Here is a 26117-nt window from a genome sequence, read left to right as displayed (position 1 = left end):
CTAGGGTTTCCCCCTTCATTCAGCCTTTTGCTAGTAGCCATTCTGACAGTTGTGAGGTGTTAACTCCCTGTAGGTTTAATTTGCATCTTCCTAATATTTTGTGATATTGAGCATTTTTTTTTAACATTTCCGTTGGCCATTTCCATATCTATCTTTGAGAAATGTCTACTCAGGTATTTTCCCACTTTAAAAATCAGGTTATTTTTTTTACTATTGAGTTGTTTGAGTTTCTAATATATTTTGTATATTAACCTCTAATTAGATATATGGCTTACGAATATTTTCTTCCATTCTGTAGGTTGCCTATTCACTCTGTTAATTGTTTACTTCGCTGTGCAGATGTTTTTTAGTTTTAAGTAATCTTACTTTTAGGGCTTAATTCTAAAAAATCATTGCCAGACCAATATTGTATAGCTTTTTTCCTGTTTTCTTCTACTTGTTTTACAGTTTTATATCTTATATTTAAGTTTGAATTCATTTTGAGTTGAATTTTGTATATGGTATCAGAAAAAGTTCAATTTCATTCTCTCTGTAAACAGCTAATTTTCCCAACATCCTTTTTAAAAGAGATCATGTTTTTCTTATTGTGTACTGTTGGCACCTTGGTAAAAAAATCAATTGGTCATAAACGTATGGGTTCATTTTTGAGCTTTCTATTCTGTTCCATTGGTCAATATGTCTACTGCATGAAGTATCCTTTTTTATTGCTTCACCTTCTGTCAATGTATGTCCTTAAAGATGAGGTGAGTTTCTTGTAGACAGCGTATTGTTGACTATTTGGTCTTTTGTATTTTTATTTATTTATTTTATGTATTTGGCTACCCTGTGTCTTTTTTATTAAGGAATTTATTCCATTTACTTTCAAGCACATACAGAATAACTTATTATTGTCATTTAGTGATTTGTTTTCTGGTTATTTTGTATATATGTAATATCTTTATTGTTCTTTAGTTGTATCCCTTTGTGGTTTGATGGGTCTCTGTAGTGATATGCTTTGAATCATTTTACTTATGTTTTTAATATTTATTATATATTTTTATTTTGTGATTACCTTAAGATTTACATAAAACATGTAACAGGCTATTTCAAGCTGATAGTAAGTTAACTCTGATCTCATATGACAACACTATACTTTTATTCTCCCTTATATTTTATATTTTTAATGTCAAAATTTACATTATTTTGTAATTTTTGTTCTCTGGCAATTAATTTTAGCTATAGTTCTTTTAATAGATTTGTCTATTAACCATCACAGTAGAGATGAAATTCCTTTACACACTACCATTTTCAGTGTAGGGTGTTCCGAATAGGATGCTGTATTGCTTACGCCATTGAATTTTGCACTTTTATATGTTTTATGTTATTAATTAGTGGCCTTTACATAGTTTAAATAACTTCCTTTAGTAGTGTCTGTAAGGCAGGCCTAGTGTTGATGAATTCTCTTAGCTTTTGTTTGTCCGGGAATGTTTTTATTTCTCCCTTATTTATGAAGTACAGCTTAGCTGAATAAAGTACTTTTGCATGGCATTTTTTTTTTTTCCTTAAGGATGTGTTGGAATATATCATCCCACTTTTTTTCTGTCCTCCAGGGTTTCTGTCGAGAAGTCTGTAGTCCTATTGAGACTCCCTTTTTTGTGATTTTTTTAATCCCTTTCAGCTTTCAGAATTTTTTGTCGCTAGATTTTGTAGTTTGATTATGACGTGCTTTAGTAAACTCCTCTTTGGATTGAAGACTTCTTTGCTTTCTGTACTTGGATGTTGGCATCAGATTTGGGAAGCTTTTAGCTTTTATTTCTTTAAATATTCCCCTTTGGACCTTTTCTTGCTTTTCCTCTGGAAATTCTATTATATAAAAATTAGATCTTTTGTTGATGTCCTATAATTCTCATAGACTTTCTTTATTATTTTTCATTCTTTTTCTCCTCTGGCTGGATAATTTCAAATGTTCTGTCTTTGAGCTCACTGATTCTTTCTCCTGCCTGATTGTGCCTGCTGTTGAAGTTTTCTATTGCATTTTTCCATTTACTTAGTGTATTCTACCTCCCTAGGATTTCTATTTTTTTTTTTTTTGCTTTTTCAGAGACGGTCTCACTCAGTCACCCAGGCTGGAGTGCAGCGGCACAATCTCGATTCACTGCAACTTCCACCTCCCGGGTTCAAATGATTCTTGTGCCTCAGTCTCCTGAGTAGCTGGGGCTACAGTCGTATGTCACCATACCCAGCTAATTTTTGTATTTTTAGTAGAAATTGGATTTTGCCATGTTGGCCAGGTTGGTCTGGAAATCCTGATCTCAAGTGATCTGCCTGCCTCAATCTCTGAAAGTGCTGGAATTACAGGCATGAAGCACTGCACCTGACCTTTTTTTTAAAAAATTTCTATTTATTTTTTAAACTCATGATTTGTGTATGATTTTTTTATATTTCCTTTAATTTTATATCCACATATTTTATAGTTTACTAAATTCATTCAAGAGGATTAATTCTGAACTATTTGTTATTTCATAGGTCTCAATTTTTTAGGGCTCAATGTTGGAACTTTGTTTCATAGGTGTCATGATTTCCTTGATGTTTGTAATCCTTGAATTCTCCACAATTGAGAAGATAGCCACTTCTTTCAGGTTTTACAAGGTTTTCTATTTTCTTGGCAGAGATAGACTTTACTGTTTAATATAGGCTGTGATTCTAGGTGGGACTGAACCCTGGGCTTCCTTGTCAGATGAGATGACTGATTTAATTCTGCAATCAAGCAGAGCTGATGGCTGGGAATTGTAGTTGACTCTGATTGGGCCAAGTGACAGAGTATATTCCCTTGACAGATGGTATTGGTATTTAAGATCTGAAATTGGACAGAGTTATAGGCTGGGCCCCAAGGGTAAATGGAGTTCCCTCTTTGGACAAATAAGACCAGCTGTTATGCTTGATAGAGATGCATGGTTGAGGTTTACCTCCCTGCCTAAGTGGGGACTTGGGTTGAGCTTTGAAGATGATCTGAGCACCATTTAAACTCCTGGGTCTGGCAAAGTCCCTGCTCTTTGCCAAATTGCACTGTGGTGAGCATCACTCTTGCTGGGCAGGGGCTTGGAGTAGGGCTTGTAGCTGGGCCTCTTTGCTGGGATATTCAAGCCAGATCCTACAAATTATGGGAGCCACCAGCTCAGCTTTGCAGGTGGTCTATGCTGTTCACTAGTTATTCTGATTGAGCACCATCACTGGCAGGTACACAGGGCCACCACAAAGATCTGTGTGCTGACTGCCATGGGCTCTACCATCTTGCTTTGTTTCCACTTCGCCTCAGATATTCTGCCTATGCTGTTACACCTTCTTTTCCTGTACAGTGAGGCCAAAGTTGGCTTCCTGAGAAGTGTCTTGAAACATGAGAAAGACTAGATGTGGTGCTCTTTTCTCACTTTAGAAACCATGAGCCTTGGACAATCCTCTCTTTTTGGTACTACATCAACTACAAAGGAATATTTTTAAGAATCACCATAACATAATCCTGACCATTTGTAAATAAAACCTTTTTAGAAATGGTTAGGTCAAGCAGGCAAAAATGATCATTAAGAATACAGAAAATGTGAAAAATCAAGTGGTAATATCTGAAGGCCAAGGCTAAGATTGACAAAGAGGGAGGGATTGATAAAGAGAGAAGTGGGGAGAGAGATAATGATATGATCTGTATGTTTGTCTCCTCCAAATCTCATATTGAAATGTGATCTTTAATGTTGAACAGACCCCTGTAATCCCAGCAGTTTGGGAGGCTGAGGCGGGCGGATCACGAGGTCAGGAGATCGAGACCATCCTCGTTAACACGGTGAAACCCCATCTCTACTAAAAATACAAATGTTGAACATGAGGCCTGGTGGGAGATGTTTGGGTCATAGGGATGGATCCTTCATGAATAGCTTAGAGCCATCCTCTTGGTAATGAGTTAGTTCTCCTTCAGTTTGTTTACACAAGATCTGATTGTTTAAAGGAGTCTGGGATCTTCCCCTTTTCCTTTCTCTCTTTAACCCCATCTCCCATGTTCCCACTTCTGCCATATGACTGCCTGCTCCTGCTTCACTTTACACAATGAGTAAAAGCTACCTGAGGCCTCACCATAAGCTGAGTAGTTGCTGGCACCATGCTCCCTGTACAGCCTACAGAACTATGAGCCAACTAAACTTCTTTTCTTTATAAATTACCCAGGCTCAGTTATTTATTTATAGCAATAAAAATGGACTAATACACAGAGAGAGGGAGAAAAGAAAGTTCACACAAGGAAAAAAGTATGTTTTTTAAAGAAACATTTGTAAATTATGGTCACAAAATACATTATAAGGTAAGGCTCATTTATTTTCTAAAAATTAAAATTTCATAAATCACATCTGAGCAAAGTTCAATTGAATTAGAAAAACACTAAACTATATTATTTTAAATTGTATAAGATAGAAAAGAGCAATTGAAATTAGAAAATACATTAATCTGAATTCCAATTAAAAACACTACATATCAAAATCTGAAATACATAGTTAAATACTGTCAAAGAATAAGAGAATATCCCTAAATATTCTGAGCCAAAAATGAAGCAGAAGCAGAAGAAGAAGAAAGAGAAGGAGGAAGAGCAGGAGAAGGAGGAGGAGGAAAAGGAGGAGGAAGAAAGTTATAGAGGAAGAAGAGGAGTTGAAGCAGATGGGAGAAGAAAAAGAGGAGGTAGCATTTCAGCTGTAAAGGCTCAGAAGAACAAACAGAATAAACATGATGATATTGAAAAGAAGAAAATCGTGAAATAGGAGAAAAAACAAACTAAATAGAAAATAAAACAACAAGGAAAGTTAAAAACCATAAAATCAACTCTGGACTAACTGCAAAATAGATAACTTTTTTTCTCAAGACTAATCAAATAAAACAGATGCCTGTAATCCCAGCACTTTGGGAGACTGAGGCGGGCAGATCACAAGGTCAGGAGATCAAGACCATCCTGGCTAACACAGTGAAACCCCATCTCTACTAAAAATACAAAAAAAAAAAAAAATTAGCCAGGCGTGGTGGCGGGTGCCTGTAGTCCCAGCTACTCGGGAGGCTGAGGCAGGAGAATGGCATGGACCGGGGAGGTGGAGCGTGCAGTGAGCCAAGATCATGCCACCGCATTCCAGCCTGGGTGACACAGCGAGACTCTGTCCCCCCCCCAAAAAAAAGAAAGAAAGAAAAGAAAAGGTATAAATAGAGGAAAAAACAAGACTTTAAAAAATAAGATTAAAAAAATTTTAAAACATAAACAACTGTATTCCAGTTAAGTGAAATACCAAACTAAAAAACAACACAAATTGATTTTAGAAGAAATATACGACTTAAAAGAATTTTAATATTAATACCAGGTTCTGATGCTTTTATAAAATTTCAAAAACTAGGTAATCTTCATCATGTAAAACCATTTTAGATTAATAGGAACAGAAGAAAATTTCCAACTCATTTTAGTTATTAAAACCAAAATAGAATAAGCGACAAATGGAAACTGAAATTATGGGCAAAATTCATTCATATGTAGGAAAAAATATTAGAAATTTCTAAATACACCAGATATGGGGTGGTATTTATCACAAGGACATATATATGGTCAAGAGCATAAAATATATTTATTAATTATATCACATTAGGTATTAAAGAGTAAGTCATTTTATAGGTGCAAGTAACATACTAAAAAAATCTATACTCCTTGTTGTTTTCAAAAATTCACACAACAAAGTAATAGCAGAAAGATAAACATTCTAAACGTAATGACGGTTATTTAAAAATCAAAAACAAACATACACATTTTTATGCTTAGAAACACTGTATTTCCAGACAAAAACAACAAAAATTAAAAATGTACTACCACAAATGTATTCAAAATTATATTTGAGTTGCTATGTAATAAAATGAGTTAAAAATGTAAATTAACTACATAGGAAACAAGAAGAAAGCAACAAAGTTATTCTTATTTGCAGACAATCAGTTTATTTTATCCAGAGAGGTCCTCCTGAGTGGGCCTGGCTTAATCAGGTGAAAGTCCTTAAAGAGGTACCTAGACCTTCCTGTGAAGAGTCTTTACACATTGGCGGCTTTGAAAGAGTAAGATTTTCTGAGGTAGACATCATATCAAGAGGGCCACATGGCAAGGAACTATAGCCACTCTCTAGGAGCCAAAAGTGGCCTGTCACGTCAACAGCCAGCAGGAAGCTCAGGCCCACAGTCATTTTAGCCACTAGCAATTAATTTTACCAACAAACCAAATGAGCTTGGAACTGGCTGTGAAAAGTCAGCCCTAGGCAACAATCTTACTTGAGGAAGACCAGTGAGATACTGAAGCAGAGGGCCCAGCTAGACATCCCAGAAATTCCGACACACGAAAATTTAGAGACAATAAGGAGTTGTGCTGCTTTAAGCATTTATTTATGTGCTAATTGTTATGTAGAGATGGGAAAATAATACAAAGGACAGTACTTTCATAGTCACAGGGAAAAATAGGAAAGAGTGCAAGAAATGGGTTACATTTTATGTTTGGTGGTTCCTAGTGCAGGGAGCTTCTTAGCACTTCAAGGAGTGACCTGATCTTGTTTTGAGGGACACTACTGAAAGTTCCAGGAAAGCCTGGCATAGGTGGAAGGTGAGCAAATGGGAGATTAACTGCTTTTTTCAAAAGTTTGTGGTTGTTATCAGGGTTAGATCTTGAACCAGAATTTTCTGACCTCTTAATGACTTTTAATACACTTTGATTCTCCACTCAAAAATCATAAGTATTTAAGTGGAAATATACATACATACATAGATGATACTGCAAATGCAACCATTAAAAATTCATTTATCAGTATTGCATATACCCAGATAATCACACACTGTGTTTGCTGTTATTCTTTGAAACATGAGAATATCTTTCCACATTTTTTACTTGATTCTTTCTTTGCAGAGATACCAGTAAAGATTCCATAAGTTGAATTATAACGTAAAGACATTAGAATTTACTTGAAGCTAAATGTATATACCTTATCCTTTAAGATACATTGTTAGCAATGGCCTTTCTCACCCTTCAATTGATGAATAAATTGTACTTACTGCTACTGCTTAAGGGGCCCAGGGTACTGAGTTGACAGGGAAATCCATCTTTAGACATGAGAACACTTTGGCTTTTGAGTTACTGTTAAACTTTTTTTTAGTGCACAGTTTGACAATGCATTCTGCTGCTTTCCCTGATCGTTCAGAAGTTCTTCTGTAAAGTGCAGGCACATTATAAATATTGGCCCGTAATGATTCTATTATTATCCAAATAGGCTGCCTCTTCACTCTCGGGAAAAGGTCTGGATGTTTGAAGAAACATGTCAAAGGAAAACGTGAGTTAGTCTAAGACTCCTCTTCTATTTCCTAAACGTACAATTTAGTGCATGTTTAGTTTTGATAAGCTAGCACGAAGGTATATTGATTCCCTCCCTTTTAATCTCTGCGAGGAACAAGTAAACAAAGATGTTTCTATAGGATGTGTTTCCATAGGATGCTTCTGTTGGACATGTCCTGTTAATGAAGGACACTTTACAAAGTGGAGGGTAAAAGCAGAATGGAGAGGCTACATAGATAGTATGCTGAGAATTCAGTGAGCAGAGATTGAGTCCACTTGTTTTTCCAAGGTCTTAGTTAGCTGTAAATAAACTAGAGTTCCTTCAGAAGAGCCAATAAGCAAAGCCGTGTTTGGAATCCCATACTTGTGTTCATTTTTATTGCTCTATATTCACTTCAGGGAATCTTTGGATTGCTCTCTCTTAGAAACTGACGGCTTCTTACACTGGTTGTGAGTTGTAAGGGCTTTGGTATTAGATTCAGCAAAAACAGAAAAGGAACAGCTGGAAAGGGACTTTGTGCTAATTAGTGAACTAGGTATCACTTTGAAAGGTGGGTATACTGAAACTCTATTTTTAACAATATGATGCTGAAAGCAGCAAAATTAAGTAAATTGAGGAAAGCCACCAACTAGATTATTGAAGAGGAGCTCATTCCAAAATGGGATAAGTTAGCTATATCCCAACTATCCTAGATAGCTATTCAGGCTATCTCCAGAGAAAATGAGGCCGGGCACAGTGGCTCACACCTGTAATCCCAGCACTTTGGGAGTTTGAGGTGGGTGGATCACGAGGTCAGGAGTTTGAGGCTAGCCTGACCAACATGCTGAAACCCCGTGTCTACTAAAAATACAAAAAATTAGCTGGGCATGGTGGCACGTGCCTGTAATCCCAGCTACTTGGGAGGCTGAGGCAGTAGAATCACTTGAACCCAGGAGGCAGAGGTTTCAGTGAGCAGAGATCGAGCTACTGCACTCCAGCCTAGGTGACAGAGGGAGACTCTGTCTCAAAAAAAAAAAAAAAAAGAAAAAAAAGAAGGAAAATGAGGCTTAAGTATTCATATTGAAAAAGTGCACACAGTTAGCAATATGACAATTAGCAATATCCTTTTGATTTGAAATACAGTTTCTATTTGGTTCTGCACTCTTTTTTTATTTTTATTATTATACTTTAGGTTTTAAGGTACATGTGCACAATGTGCAGGTTTGTTACATATGTATCCATGTGCCATGTTGTTTTGCTGCACTCTTAATAGGTAGACTCTCAGTTAACTATTCTGGCACCTGATTATGGGTTGTTTTGCATGCAAAGGAGGAATTCAGTGAATCTGGACAGAAAAGGTCCACTTTATGAACTTGTTCCTCAGTAAATAATTACTCATTGTTTGGTTTCACTCGGAAATGGTCCACATACATACAACATGTTAACATATATAAGAAGGATACACAAGTTGTAAGATAATATTGTGCATACTCTATATGTATCAAATAAAGATGTCCTCAAAAGTGTTCTTTCTTTTGAGGAGAGTGTTCACATTTAACTCATTGCATTGGCAAAAGCCTAGAATTTTGTTGAAATTTAGTTGCAACTAAAAAATGTCATTCCCTTTCTTCATTTCCACCTCCCCTAAAACTACATAATTGATTTCAAAATGAGCATTATGGATTCAAAGGACCAAATTGGTTTAATAACAGAAATGTAATCCCACAATAGAACTTGACATGATAATTATTTTCTATGCCACTTGTATTCCATTCCTGGATGCTATATTGTCTGATAATCTTTGGAGGTTTTTTAATTTCTGCACTTTTTGAATCTTCATCAACTGCTGTTTCAATTTTTGATGAACAGTAAAAGTCCTTTGATTCCTGGACTTACCTAAATGCCCTTTGTTGTGGTGGTATCATCTGAAATCTTCACTATAAGTATTTGACACTTCCATCCATCGCAGCATCACAGCATGCATTGCTGGACACAAATTATGAGTCATTAAGCAAGTAATTGTGCTCTTAGACTGGTGTCACTCTTGACATTTGTTCTGAGTCCCCTAGACACATCTCCACTTAAAATGCTATATCTGAATAATCTCCTACTTTCTTAAAAGATGAATAATATACAAATATATAAAAACAGATCTGCAAGGGAAATTCAGTTACAAAAGATATTTATTTTAATAAGGTAGTCCTTTTTGTGCCATTGGTATAGATAGATTCTCTGAAATGTGACATTAGATCAGCAGTCTTTGTTGATAATGTTCATATGAAAATTTGGCATCTGCATATTTTTCTAGTTAAATAAATAATCTTAGAGTACTAATTTACTCTAATGACAGAGACCCCATTTGGCTTCACAAAAAACAGAAAACTAATCTAAGGTCCATTTCCTATTTATGGGGTGTATACAACATTCAGTTGTAACATTCACTGAAGTTTAAAAAATGAGTTCAAGCAAATTTAAAGCATGGGGACACTGGCACAAGAACTCTTTGCCATGAATGGTAATTTGAATTTAATTACACATGTTATCAATATTCATCTTCTATCAACATTTAAAAAAGCACTCAGCCTTGCCTTTCTCTTCTGTAAACTTCTACATCTTAGGGTATTCTACCATCACCTAAACCAAACCTTCTTGCAATTATTTGTTTACAATCTTTCTCTCCCACTAGAAAGATGTTGAGGACATACCACACGTTTCTATAGCTGTAAAATGTAGTCCAATGACTCTCTAGCATGATGTGAATAATATGTATTTGTTAAATTAATTAGATTACTTCTGCTTTTCTGAAGCTCGATATTACTTCATTTCCCTTAAACACCAGTTCTACTCTGTATTCCTTTGTCTGTAGATTTCCAAAAAATTCAATTTAATAACCACAAAGATAGCATTTGATCATATAATATACATTGTTCTTTGGCTCTTTTATTAATTATGTAATTTATTGATCCTTTCATTCACCTATGTATTAATTGACTCAATAATCAAATAGTTCAGATTTTTTTATTAAGGATGGGTGATACATCTAAAATATAAATTTTTAATTCCCCAAAATTTCTAGTCCAGTGCTAAATGTAACACTAGTTGCGTATCATTCAGCACATTACTTAACATCTCTGCCAGAGTTTCCACTGTTATTAAGTGGAAATACAATAGCATGTTGTATTTGAAGTGAAGATTAAATTAATCATATAGGAAAGTGTAGCCATGGAACAAATACTATATAACTGTTTGTTGTTGTTGCATTATTAGCTGACTAATAAATCCATGCCAAGTTGCCTGATAAACACAGTTTATTCCTGGAGAGCAAAGATTTTAAGAATAGTAAATTAGGATTTTTTTTTCTAATTTCTAGAGTTCATAGAGTCATTGCTTCTTTTATGATTAAAAAAATTCAAAAGACAAAGCTGTATAAAACATGGTGATATATTAAAACAAAATTATGAGTAATAAATGAATCAATCAACCAAGTTACCAAGTTACCTATCTTTTAAAAATATACAGTAAGTTATGAATATACTGGAATGTTTTATTCTGAAACATATAACCATTTTTCAGTTTCTAACGTGGAAAAAAATGGCCAATGCAGGTTGACTGCTGCATGCTTGTTTCAATTCTGCTTAGCTCAAGTTCAGAACTCATCATCACAAGTGGTTTTAAATACTTTTAAATTGTTCTTCTAAGATAAGCAAAGCTAATTTACAAAGATTCAGATTTCTTTATCTGAGCCACAAAATACTCTTAAGTTGTTCTCTGTTCGTTTATATTTTTGAACTAATGTATTTCCTATTTTTAACAAGTCTAGCTAGAACATAGTTGGCAAAGTATAGAGCTGGGAGTGAGTTTGTTGAAAGTCTCCTTGTGTCTTACATCTGCACTTTTGTCACTGCGTTCACCTTGAGCGGGTCATTTGACTTCTAATCTTAGGATCCTCATTTGAAATGGTATATGCAGAAAAATAGAAAATGTGAGTGGAGTGACTCGCACAGTGTTTGGTACAGTAGTTGCTCTGTGAAGGCTATTTCCATCATCCCCAAGCTTTCTCCTTGGAGCTATAATTTAGTTTTTCAAAATAGAACAACGTGATTTTTTTGTTACTTCTATTGGAAATCCCAGCCTTTCTTTTTCCAGAGAAGCTTAGTAATTGGCGTCATTGGCAGCCAAGTGTTATTAAAAATTTATATTTGGAAATCGTGCAGGGTCCTTAAAAAACATCTGATCTATGTTCCTTCTCAGAATATAATCATCACTGCAACAGCCCTGAATTCTGATTATTCACATCCTCCTTGAACGTCTCCATTTTCCAGGAACTCCCTCTGTCCATAGATGATGCATTGTAATTCTGTCCATCTCTGCTGAGATCTAAAATTCATTTTCCTGCTTTCTCTCCATTGACGTCTCCCTGACTCCTAGAGTAACCACAAAACAGGTCCGACCTCTCTTCCTAGCCCACCTCAGCTGTGTCATCCAGCTTCGCTGTGGCATCCAGCTTCCTCGCTCTCCTTTTACGTATTTAATCTCTCAGAGAAAGACTATTCCTTGTTCTGAGGTTTGGAGCAAGTTATTTACTATCTATCTTTGGGCCCTCCGTTTATTTAGCTAAGGGCACAGATAATATCTACTTTTCTTGGTTGTGAGAAATAAATAAGATTATGTGTACTATTCAAAAAGCATTTATTAAGCCCCAATTATATGCCAGGCCTCAGTCTAGAACGTGGAGATGTAACAGTGAACCCAATAAACAAATGTCTCTCTTTCATGAGCTTTCTTCCTTGTGGAGGAGGCAGACAGAACACAACCTGTCATAAGCATAGTAAACAAGCAAGATAGATAATAGGTTGGTAGGTAGTGATAAATGATAACGTAGAATAGTAGGGCACATGTAATACTGGGGTACGAGGTAGTAAATTTAGGAAAGGTATACAGGGAAGACTTATGAGAAAGGTAACATTTGAAGAGACTTGGAGGGCCAAAGAGTTAGATGTGTTTGGGAATGAGAACATTCCAGACAGTTGGAACAGCAAGTATGGGGGCCTTGAAATGAAATGGGACCTTGACATCATTTCTGTCATGAAATAAAAATCAATGAACTTAACATCAGTTTTTCTACAGCAATGTTTAATTTAACCTAATAGAGTCTCTGAACATTCTTTTTTAAGAAAAATCTTATATTTTCTCACCACAACAGTACACATAGGGAAACTGGTAGTGATATTATCCTAAGAATAACAATACACCTATTTAGAATTTAATTTTGCAGTGCTCATAAGCATTAGCTTGCATTTCCAGACTAATCAAGTTATTGGAACATTGGCCACCCAAATGCTTTTTACAATCAACATTTTTGGATATGTATTTAGCTTTCAGAGACAATCATAATGATATTTCATCTCCAAATATCTCGTGTCTTCTAGTGTGATAGAAAAGAAACAAACATCTACTGCTTTTCATTCGGAAGACACACAGGCCAGATGTGGTTAAAGTTTGTCTATGGAACATGAAATTTCAAATTGTAAACATAACCCAAAGAAAATATTAAGGACAAATGCATAACTACACGTTAATGAATACTGTTGTTTATTTCCTCTCCCTTTCCTTCATATTTTCCATAAAAGTTTTAAAGATTAACATTTTAATATTTTATCAAAGGGCTCATGATTATTTGACATTGTCTGATGTGTCTAAGCAAGAAATATATATATATATATATATATATATATGCACACATACATATTTATCATGGGTGATGTATCACATGAAGGTCAAATTGTGCTCTCTTTTCTAGGAAGGGACACTTTTCCCTAAAATTTAGCCAGTATGCTGCATGTAGACCAACGCAGCTAGAAAGTGTCTCACTCACTCTCAAGGGAAAGAGGCAGGGGAGCAAGACTATTGCCAATCAAACAACACCTGTTAAATCTGCCTACTTGGGCTTACATTACAATGACCCATTAGGCATAAAGGGTAACTTTAACCATACCTGTTTAGGATTTTATTATTTCTGAGCCACAATCTGTTGTTGTTACACTACAGAATGTTGAATTAGGATTAAGATATCGTTAGATAAATTCGGAGTTGCAGATAATCAAGTAAAATATAAACTGAAAGCAGAAAATATTCAGATAAAAATCTTAGTCTGCGTATTGTGGAAATGACTATGTCTGATGATTTGCTGTCAGTTTCATTGAACTGTAACATTAGTGTGCAACTCTGCTTAACATTTCCTTAAAACTTATTTCCTATTTTTTTTTTTTTTTTTTTTTTTTTTCATAAATCTCCAAGTGAGAAGACCTTACTTGTCTTCTGAAAGTCTGGTAACTTTCACCTGCACATAATGCTACCATCGTGGTTTCCTTTTCCTTCCTTCTTTCCACCTTTCCCTTCCCTTTCCTCCCCTCACCTCCCTTTCCCTTCCGTTCTTTCTTTAAGATATAATCGATAACAAACAAACAAAACACTTTGCACGTGTTTAATTTATACAATTTGGTGAGTTTGGACATGCACATGCATCTATGATATTATCCGTATAATCAAGGTACAAGTGCATTCATCCACCAAAAATTTTCTTATGTCTCTTTTGTGTGTGAGTGTGTGTGTGGGTGGGGGAGGGGGTGGTAAGAATGCTTAACATCTGACCTACTCTTTTAACAAATGTTTAAGTACTCAATACAGTACTGTTAACTATAGGCACTATGTTATACAGAAAATCTGCACGACTTATTCATTTTCGTAATTGAAGCTTTATACCTTTGAATAACAACTCCTCCTTCCCCTAACCCAGACCCTGGCAACTACCACTCTCTTTTCTGATTCTTTGAGTCTGAAAATTGTAGATACCTCATATAAGTAGAATCATACAGTATTTGCCTTTCTAAAAGACTGGCTATTTCATTTAGAATGGTGTCTTCCAGATCAATTCATCCTGTAACAAATGTATAATTCATTTCTTTTTAATGACTGAGTAATATTTGTTTCTATATCTTGACTGCTGTGAATAGTGCTGCAATGAACATGGGCATTCTAATAGCTCTTTGAGATTATTTCAATCATTTATTGAATGTGTGTGTGTGTATATATGTATATATACACAAAGACACAGAAAAGGAATTGCTGGACCATAAGATAGTTTTATTTTTAATATTTGGAGAAACCTTCATACTATTTTCCAAAGTGGCTCTACCAGTCAGCATTCTCACCAATAGTATTAAAATGTTTAAATTCTTTCTTTTCATATCCTCACCAATACATTGTCTATTTATATATATAATAGCCATCCTGATGGGTGTGAAGTAATATCTCATTGTGCTTTCACTTCGCATTTGCCTAATTAGTGATGTTTAGAAATTTTTTACATAATTGTTTGCCATTTTTATGTCTTCTTTTGAGAAATACCTATTTAGATCCTCTGTCTAGTTTTTTTTTTATCAGGTTGTTTTCTTGCTATTGAGTTCTCTGATATTTTGGATACTAATCCCTTATCAGATGTATGGCTTGCAAATTTTTTTTTCTATTCTATAGATTGCTTCTTAACTCTGTTGTTTACTTTGCTGTGCAGAAGCTTTTTAGTTTGATGAATTTGCATTTGTCTATTTTTGTTTTTTGTTGGTTGAGCTTTTGGGGTCAATTCCAAAAAAGCATTGCCCAGACCAGTGTCGTATAGTTTTTTCCCTATTGTTTTTTCAGTAGTTTTATAATTTCAGGTCTTATGTTTGTCTTTAATCCATTTTAAGTAGGTTTTTGTGTACAGTGTATGCGAAGGGTCCAAATCCATTCTCGTGTATGGGGGTACCTAGTTTTTCCAAAACAATTTGTTGAAAATATTCTCCTTTCAGTATTTTGTGTTTTTGGCATCCTTATTGGTGATCAATTGACTGTATGTATAATGCAGAAATTTATTTCTGGGCTTGAAAGACTCAATGATCATGTTTAACTATCAGATTTAAAGCATGCATCCCAAAATATTTTATTATATATTTTTTCACTCTTATAAATTATATATAGGTACCATATATTATATATGTTATATATAGGTACCATATATTATATATAAGTTATATATAGGTACCATATATTATATATAAGATAAAGGTAAATCAAAATAGAAATAATAAAACAAATATAAGATTATTATAAATATGGAATATATTCTAAACTCATATCTTCTTTTGCACTCTGAATAACAAATCGTAGCCCAGTCCTTGTAGCTAAATTCTTATTTTACTACATTTATATTTTTCTACCTTTTCCTTTTAAAAGCCATCTTTACACATTTTTTCTTTCCCTAAGTTTTTCAAGATTAATCTTCTGAAGTGGGAAAACTGGAATTACATCAGGGACTCCCCACGGTAAAATTCGATTCTCAAATCTTTACTCTTTTTCTCCTGAAATATAAAACATGACACCATATACAAAAGGAGTCTTGCTTTCAAATCAGGATTTTTGCATTAGACTATTTAATATATCCAATATTTATTCTGCTTATTGAAACTACATGTATATGATATACCTAGGTAAATACTACAGAAGGGACTTCTTATTTTCTCTTTATAATCAAGTGTAATATGATTAGATACAAAGTTGATATTTCTCCAGCTAGATGACTTGATGTCAGGTATTTTGAGCTCTGATGTTTCAGGTAGGGGAAAAAAAATAGAAGAAACCAGGTTTTGCCGAAGGTCACCCTTAGAATCAGTAATAAAATCCAGATGTATGAGTTACTAGTCTATATTTTACCAGAATTTGTTTTAGATAATTTCATCAAAACACTATCTAATCTATCTGAAGATAGTAAATTTCAAGAAGTAAATTAATGTATTAATGACTGTTCTGAAAAAATATATATATTTTTAACTTGTAAAATATGTTAGAGAAAAAAATGAGACACTTAAGAGATCCTCCCAAGCATCCTCCGAGTGGGGATAAAACGTCCACTAGAGGGCATTTCTTCTTGGACGCTCTGTGGTCAAGGCTGTAAGCTCATTCCTCAAAATGCTATGAACTCATGTTATCAAATTGGGAGTAACTAACTAAAAAAATTGAATGTGAAGTATTTTGATGCTTCCGGATTCACACAAGTAAGATCAGAACCACCTTTCCATTTCAAAACTGACAGAATTTGAGAGGCTATCCATTTCTGATAACTTTCCTAGCATCAAGCATGTTGCATGTGTACGTTTTTTTAACCATTAAAACAAATTTGAAAGTAAAATTTTATTATACAAATTTAGAGATGAGAAAACTAGGGTCAACTAATCTATGTGTATTGTGCTCTTATTGTCATGATTTCTATGTGGTTTCATGCCCAATGGCGCCTTTGTATAAAAAAATGTACAGATATAACTATGCTTATTTTTCTTATGCTGCTGTTTAGTTGTATATGTTTCAGCTGTATATGTTTTAATATACATATACATACTGAAATGATTACCACAGTGAATCATACTAACATATCCATCTGTTTACATAGTTACTCTTTTTGTGTGTATGTGTGATATGTGTCTGAAATCTACTGTTAGTAAATTTCTAATATGCAATACAATATTATTAACTATAATTCTTCTGCTATGCATTAGACCTCTAGACTTATTCACTTTACATAAGTAAATGCTAGTTTGTATCCTCAGACCTACAACTCCTCATTTCCCCTGCTCCCCATCCCTGCCTATCTGCCTGTATGAATTTGATGTTGTTATATTCCACTTGTGAGACCATACAGCACTTATTCGGTGACTATATTATTTCAGTTAGCTTGATTTCCTCAAGGTTCATCATGTGGTCACATATTCTATAATGTTCTGTTTTATATGGTACAATAACATTCCATTCCATGGGCATTGCATAGTTTTTGGTAATTGTCTAACCATCTTAGGTATTCCTGGTTGTTTAGAAGCATCATTCTTATTTCTGCCTTTACCTTCACATGGTGTTCTGTGTGTATGTGCACCTTCATGTCCCAATTTCCTTTTTACATGAGAATACCAGTCACATTAGATTAGAGTCCCATTGTACTCTAGAATGGCCTCTTCTTAACCTACCTAATTATATCTTCAATGACCTTACTTCCTAATAAAGGCACATTTTGAAGTATTAGGGACCTTCAACATAGGGCTTTTTAGGGAAACATTTCAACCTACAACAGTCACTTTATGTTTTACTCTATGATGGGCACTAGACTGGGTCCTCTAATAAATATAAGAGATGAGCCATTCTTGCTCTTTAGAATACTATGTGGAGTCCAAGAAGAACAAGATGTTGCTTCAGACAAAAAAAAAAAGGAAAAATGGCTTTAGATTGGAGAGTGACCTAATTTAGAACCAGTTCTGACAAAAAACTTCATGTGACCTTGAACAATTTATAACTTCATGTGACCTTGAACAATTTATTTTACCACTTTTTTGTTTCTTCACATAGAAGATAAAATTATTGAATTTGATCTGTCGCTGCCCAGCAATAATACCCATTAGACATGGATTTTGTAGAAACACTATAGTAGATGATGATGCCTGAACCATCTTTCAATTCTAAGAGGTTGTCATATGCATCTGGAAGAGCCTGAGAATGCTTTTGAGTTATATGTTGAGCTTGACACCAAATACTGACCAACTTGATAACATCCCCTCTTTCCTTACCTCTATTCCTTTTCAATACATATGTTTCTCTGATATTGTATGTTTTTATGTTATAATTGCTATGCCTCAAAATTTTGAATCCTAATCCAAGACATGTGAGGTAGGACTGATGCTTAGAAAATTATGTTGATACATTATAAAAACATCATAAAACCAGGATTTATTATTATTTCATTCTAAAATTATTGTTCTTTCCTCTGCTATATGATCAAGTCTCTATAGCTTTTGAAAAATTCAACCTCTCTAAATATTTTTTCATTTGGATTTGGAGTGTTTTAAATTTTACTTGAGCTTCATTTTTAATTTTTTAATTTTTTAAAATGTTTTCTAACAGGGGCATGAAGCATAATAAGATTTTTATATTCTTTATTCCTTCCTTATGCAGCTAGGACAGGACAGTTTTCTCTTTGATATTTCTGGGAGAAAGAACAATTAGACTGTCATCATAAACTCTTGTTGTCAAAGGACAGTTTAATTCCATTGTCAAGTGCTGATGTCTTTAGTGCTAACTGCTGAGCATTAAGAAGTTCTGTTCTCACTGCCAGAGGCTTACTCATGTTAAATTCTTGTCAGCCTCCCTAATCATAAGCCGCTTAAATGAGGAAAAAAAAACAGTGCTTCCAAATCTGAACCAAGTATGCTACATAAAGTTGGTGGACATGGTAACAACACTTGCCAAAGACATATTCTAGCCAGCAGTGATACGGCATCCTGAGTAACGAGCTTAAGCAATCACCTAGACCTTGATGTGTCATCCTAAAAGTAAAATGGAAACATACCTAAAGAAACAAATAATATTTAAATTATTGAAAAGAGCAATAGATAAAATGATATGAAGAATATATTTGGATCTTCTACCCTGAAATAAGCCCCTCTCTGCCCTGGTGTCATTTCAGGCCAATGAGCTATACCCAGTGATTCCAAAGTCCACATATATTTATTCTGTTCTCATTGTGCAAAGTAACCACTCTGAAGTCAAGTAAGTCGTTGTCGATAGATAGTACTAATTGCATTAGGTTTTATATATGTGTGTCTGAATATACTATATAACAAACATATACAGTACATGATTTTGCCTTTTATATATATGCTTGCATGTGTGCATATATATGCAATCATGCATAGTTAATGGCACACGTATACACTTGTGAAATAGAATATCTACCAATTGCTAATGAAGGGATTTCTCTGATACCAATTCAACTTGTATGGGGAAAGCTACTTGCCTGCTTTATTTCTCAATTTTCTCATCTATGACACAACGTAAGCTGGTGCACATGTTATCTGTGTTATCTCCTAGCTCTTAAATCAGTTTTACAACATGGATTGCATTTATCCAATAGGAGAAACACTTTCTAGCTTGAGTGTAATTGGTATATTTTACATTGCAAGTAACAGAAGCCCCATGGAGCCAAATTGATCAAAATATGGTATTTTAGAAGGATGAGGTGGATCTTACCTCAGGCATAGATGGGTACATAGATTCCAATGAAAATAATATGGCACTGTCTTCTTGTAGCTCTGCCTTTTCTTCTGTGCTGGGCTCTTGTTTACCTGCTACAGGCTGATATTCTCCGTATGGTTGAGTCTGTGTCCAAGCACTGCCAAGCTTCACATCTACCTGGCCTCCAATGCAAGAGGCTTTTAGAACTGCCGTTAGAACAGTCCTGGGGAGAGCTTGGATTTCTGAGTTGAGACATGTGTAAACCCTTAAATCAATCACTCAAGCTGTGTGGACAGTTTTCCATGATACGCTGGATCAGCCATACTTACACAGATTTATTCTTCCATATTTCAAGGAAGTGAGCCATTTTGCTTGATCCAATACATACTTTTCTACAGTGCTTACAGAACTCAGATACAGTGTCTTAAAGGCTTGTTTCCTCTTACTCTTCAACATGAGCCTCTGCTCTAACCATTGTCAATCACTATGAATTTTCTTGTGTTTCATATTTTCTTGATTCTGGCTTGATAATTTCCCCTTCTTCCTAAAGCCCTTAGCATGCCTATCTTGTATACTTTCCCACCCACAACTCCAGATTTTCTCTACAAAATGTTGAAACAAATAAATACACTTAGAAACAAAACAAAAAATAATAACTTAGCACACCTCTCTAGTAAATATTGTTTTCCTCAATGCTGGTGTAGAGAATTATTATTTTCTAAACTCCCACAGTGCCCTAGATTTTTCTCTGTTATTGCACTTACTACATGATACAGTGCTTTTTCTTTTCTACTACCAGACTCTTGCATAAATAAGGCATGTTTTGATCTAAAGAGGCATAAACACAAATTGAAATATTTTATTTAAAAAGAAAAAAAATTGGAAGGATCCCAGTACGTTCATAACTACCGGAGAGTTGTCTTCATATTTCTTGTATTTGCTGACTTTGCATGTCCATTTTATGCTCTCCCTTTCCAGAAAAGCTGGGACACATGATGACTGCCATCCCTTGAGTCACTTGCCCTGTAGCTGCCACTGTTGGAAAAGGGCTTGACTCTCTCTCTGTCCTTGTGCCCACTTTGAGAATCCCTGGGAAGTCCTTGGAGTCAGATGATCAGGCCTCCACCCCTCTGCCAGAAAGTCTGTTCAGTGAGTTTAGAATCATATAGAAAAGACATGGATGTGGGGGATCCTATGCCATGTATTTGAAACAGTAGCTGCCATATAATATGCTTTCAGTATATGAATGAATTCAAAAGGATATTATCATGCTGATACCTTCTAGATCAGGAGTCCCCAACCCCTGAGCCATGGACTGATATGGATCTATGGTCTGTTAGGAACTGGGCTGCACAGGAGGAGGTAAGTGGCAGGCAGGAGAGCATTACCACCTGAGCTCCGCCTCCCATCACATCAATGGCAGCAGGGCACTAGATTCTCATAGGAATGTGAACCCCACTGTGTACTGTGCATGTGAGGGATATAAGTTGCACACTCCTTATGAAAATCTAATGCCTGATGATCTGAAGTGGAACAGTTTAATCCCAAAACCATCCTCCTGCACCCACAAGTCTGTGGAAAGATTGTCTTCCATGAAACTGGTCCCTGGTGGCAAAAAGGTTGGGGTCCACTGTTCTAGAACTTAAACAGTGAAAAAGTTTCAATTTTAGACTCATATAAGTTGCCAGTTGGTGTAAAGCACTGGCTTTTCTCCCTTTTGGAGAATGCTTAGGAATAATTGACTTTTTCAGATTTCAGTTTTCCGCACTTTTCATCTGTGTAAAAGGGTATTTATGTTAAGGATATGTGGGCTAAAGGCCCAGATTCCAGATTAATAGCACAAAGCTTTCTTGTGAGTTAATACTATAATTATTATACTTTTTTCCCTTAAGGCTGTATTTTTTTCCATAGCCAAAATAGTGTTTAAGAAATTAAAGGCCAGCTTGAATGTGGAAGCTCAACTATAACTACAGGGCAAAAAACTAAATCTTGTCATAATATTCATGAGTGGTTATTAATAATGAGGACTTGCAACACTTTCATCTAAATTATCTTGGCCATGGAATTAAAATATACAGATTACTTTCCATTAAGATACCATGAATAAAAGACCAAGTTTATAATAATTAGAGTAGGTTTCAGAATTTTGCCCTGCACTCAACTAGTTACATTTTTTAAATTTTATTTTTAATTGTTGCAACCTCTGTGCCTCCGTTTTCAATTTATTTATACAATGATGATTTTAATGCTTTTCTGACAAAAGTCAAAGGGGTGATGTGAAAGCAAATACATTTTCTTGTTTTAACGCATATATAAACATAGTGCTAGTTCTCCTGTGTTAAGCAATGGTGTTTCTAGAATTTCCTTATAGGAGGAGTGAAGAGTAAGCATTTGGATTGGACCGGGATTTGGAGAACTTGTCATGTTGCTCCATGTGCATGTGAAATACATCATTGTAACTTAGAATGTGAATTATAGAACAAACATGAAAGTTAGAAAAATATTCTAAACATTTTTATGATCTCTACTTGCAATAAGGAAACTGTTAGGTTTTTCTATCAATCAAAGAATAAGTGCACCAAAAACAAAAATTTCTGGATGGACAAAAGGAGATTTGAGGGGCAAGGCTAAAGCCCCCCAAACCTTCCTCAGGATGAACACAAACCCCATATTTTCCTGTTGCCACTGTTCCATGTTGCTGGGCTCTATTCCAGCAAAATTTTGGAAAGTGTTTCTACAGTTCTGCTCCTCATTTCTTTCTCACTTCAGAACAATGATGCCCTTTCCAGATAAAGCATCTTAATTAAACAGATGACATTTGAACTAGACCTTGAAGAACAGGTCAGAGTTATATTGGGAAAGAAGTAGGAGAGGAACACCCAGAAAATAACATTTATGAACATAAAGTCACAGAATATAAATGTCTCTGACAAAGATAGAGATCAAGGGTAAATTTTGGTGTGGCATGGATTAATTCACTAACTCATTTAATATATATATATTTACATAGATAGCATGAATAGATACTAGAAATAAAACAATGGATTAGACATGGGCCCAACCTCATAATGTTTAGCAAATACTGTGTTCCCTAAGGCAGCGGTTCTCAACCTTTTTGGTACTAGGGACCGGTTACTTGGTACTAGGGACCGGTTACATGGAAGACAATTTTTCCACAGACTGGGATAGGGGGACTGTTTTCAGGATAAATCAAGCACATTACATTTATGTTGCACTTTATTTCTATTATTACTACATTGTAATACATAATGAAATAAGTATACAACTCACCATAATGTGGCATCATTGGAAGCCCTGAGCGTGCTTTCCTGCAACTAGATGGTTCCCTCTGGGGCCGATGGGAAACAATAACAGATCATCAGGCATTAGATTCTTATGTGAGGAGCCCTCAACCTACATCCCTCTCATGCACAGTCCACAATAGGATTCACGTTCCTATGAGAATCTAGTGTCGTGGCTGGCAGATCTAACAGAAGGTGGAGCTCAGGCGATAATGTAAGAGGAAGCGACCAGAAATACAGATGAAACTTCACTTGCTCACCTGCCTCTCACCTCCTGGTCTGTGTCCTGGTTCCTAACAGGCCATGGATAGGTACGAGTCTGTGGCCCGGGGGGTTGGAGACCCCTGTCCTAGAGTACATATGCAGTGGATGTTGAGAAACAGATTAATTCATTAATGCAGAGTCTTCAATGCCAAACAAAAGATTTGAGGGTTTTATCTGTTATAACTAATAACAACACTTGTGTTTCACTAATTATATGTCAGGCACTACACTAATAACTTAAAATTTATTCACTCACCTATTATTAGAACAACATTGTGATATCGGAATACACTTGATATGTCCATTTTACTGATGAGGAGATTCAGACATAGAGTAGTTATTTAACTTGAGTAAGGTCTTCAGAGCTAATAAGAGGAAGAACCAGGACTTGAGCATGGGTAGGGTGGCTTCGGAGTTGTAGTCTGGCTGTTTGTAATCACCAAAATGAAGCTACAGTGATGTTTCAGTTTACATAACAGAGTCCTGAGGCTTAAAGATGCCAGGAAATTAATTTAAAGATATTGTAGTATGTATCCCTGGCCAGACTAGAACTCCAGTCCAGGAGAACGCCAGTGCTCCTTCTGCTTCACATAGAGAACACATCAGTACTGTGACACACAGAAAGGTTTTAGCGGGATGCTTGGTTGAGAAGAGAAATATGTTTACAATGAAAGAGGTGATAGTGTTGCTTGTCTTTGTATTGGTGAGACCAGTAGAAAAATATGGGACACCTCAATCAGCTGAAGTTCAACATGTTCAAAGGTAGACAAAGTTTCTTGTTGCTCTAAGTAAGTTTAAAACTGAGGCAAAAAGGCCTTGATTGATAAGGGTGGTGGATACATTTTTGAGTTTTCACTGGCATGATTCACAAAATTGTATATTCCCAGGCTATCCCACCATTAACTGCCTCATGGGGACTGTCTCTAACTTCTCCAGGACTTGATCCATAGGGAAATGCATGCAAGAATAAAAAGCATTAATGAATTCAGGATGCGTTTCTCACTAAACAGAAGTTTGGGGTGATGTCACACACACACACACACACACAAAAATGGAACAAGTCAGCCCCATTTTCAGCATTGCCTCATTTAAGCTTGGCACAAAAAGACAATTGATGCTGACTCACAGTTATTTCAAGATGGAAAGAGTGTCCTGAATTATCACACCCCACGTAATCCTGGCCACCCCGTATTCCCTCTCCTTACTGTCCCATAGGTGGGTACATCCATCCCAGATAATAAGGCTTGACTCATTTTAGGCCCTTTTCCTTTTGCACAAGATCCTGAAATTTTCCCTACCCTGTGTGTTTGATGGTGCAGAAGAAACAATTCTCAAAAATAAACTAGTTTATCATTAGATGGAAGCAAGGTGGCACCTTTATTAATGAGAAATCAGAGTTTGGAGGACATAGTGCATTCCTCATGCAGATAGACCCTCTGCTATTGGCTCCTGCCTTTAAATTAGAAAGCCTTACTCTTCCATCTGCAGGTATTGCTATCCCTTTACAAGCCTCTGCTCCCAGGGAAAGAAAACTGTGCAACATATGACAAAAAGCAATAGAGGCTTCAGACTCTCCAAAAAGAAAATGAAATTGTGACAAGAATGTAGTTGATTACTTCCCAATTGACTCTAAGATTAGTCAGTAACTTTTCCATGATGTAATGAGTAATGAGACAGAGAGAAGCAGCGTGTTCCACTAATTGATCTCAATCCACAAGAAAGGGGGAGTATTTCCTCCTTCCTTCCTCCACATTGTGTTCTCTTAGAACTGTGCTTTACTTGCCCAGGGAAAATAACACAAGTTTAACAAGCCAGTTCTTCCCATTCCCAGTTGAGGCCCCACATCTAATGCTAACACTGCTTCTTGGAATGCATAGCCTTTAGAACTATCAATGAACTGAGCTGACCTTCCCCAACCCCTGTAGACTCTAAAATGGGTCAGAAGAGCACATTGGTTAAAACAACTCTAAGGCTGAAAATTTAATCTCTGTTTGATTTTCTGGCTCACAATTTTTTTCTCAGTAACATTGCCGAAATAGCCTAGCAGGAGATCCATTTTGAACTTGAGTGATAACAATTATACTCGAATCACAAAATGTCAATAATGAGATGACCCACATTTAAATAACTTTTTTTTTTTGCTACTATAACATTACTGGGCCTATATTAAAATAGATTAAATCATTTTGCAACTTAAAGTATAAATATAATGCTTCCAAAGAATTAAGGTCCAAATCATTTTTTTCCCTGATACTTGTGAGTTAAAATTTAACAGATTTTAAAGTCCCCACTCATTTAATTTTTTGACCACTTGGTGTCAGTTGGAAGAGTTCTCAATACATTGGACAAGACAGTGATCTCTAAGCATTTGAAAATTGAGCTCTTTCTCATTAGAAGGGGTGCACTTTCTTCTTCGTGGTCTCAGAAGTTGTATTTGTTTAACACTGAGTCTCTGAAGTTATTCACTATTTAAGAAATTCCAAGAAGTTACTGTTAAAGATTATCATAGCAATGGCATTCATTCTGAGAACTGGATAAACAGAGCAATTCATCATGGTTTCTAAAAGAGTTTTCACAGAGAAAAATATTTTCAACCTGATCATTTGTATTGCCAAATACTGCAGCAGAAAGTTAGTATTGTGCTAAAAGAAGATGGATATCTTGGTGGAGACCTTCTTGGCATATCATTCAGTTCGTGCTATTTTTTAAAAATCTAATAATTGAAATTTTAACTCAATTGGAAAGCCGTCTCACCAAGATATTAATTCTGGAATTTTTTACTATATCAGTAAAATTTACTTGTAAATACTGCCTGATAAGTCAGAACGGATTTGCTTGCTTTTCCACTCATAACATTGAAAAGCTCCTGGCTTCCATGTCTGCTGAATGGGAGTTCTACGAAGTAAATGGAGTTCCCCACACTTTCTTATGATAAAGCATTTTTCAGTTCTGAAATACTAAGGCTGCTTCTCCTTCATTTATCTTTCAAAATTTTAAGACATAAAAATATCCCTTCTTTGAGAGGGTTTCCCCTCTTATAAGTAATTAAGAGATACAGAATTAATTTATCACAAGATAGTGTTGATAGTGGGAGGGTGAGTTAGTTGATACTTGACCCCATGGAAAAGCTGGTTGA

General features: G+C 35.5%; 1 long non-coding RNA gene across 1 annotated transcript in view; it reads right to left on the bottom strand.

The window, feature by feature from the left end:
* The window catches only part of LOC116456923 (uncharacterized), a 28605-nt gene extending 9009 nt beyond the window's left edge, over positions 1-19596 (bottom strand). The window contains exon 1 of the long non-coding RNA XR_004244846.1: positions 19431-19596. This is a non-coding gene — a long non-coding RNA (uncharacterized LOC116456923). The remainder of the gene's footprint in view (positions 1-19430) is intronic.
* Between the last annotated feature and the right edge of the window lie 6521 nt (positions 19597-26117).

Source organism: Hylobates moloch, unplaced genomic scaffold (assembly GCF_009828535.3).
Source record: "Hylobates moloch isolate HMO894 unplaced genomic scaffold, HMol_V3 SCAFFOLD_17, whole genome shotgun sequence".
NCBI classification, from domain to species: Eukaryota; Metazoa; Chordata; class Mammalia; order Primates; family Hylobatidae; genus Hylobates; species Hylobates moloch.
This window is presented reverse-complemented; position numbering and strand designations above follow the sequence as displayed.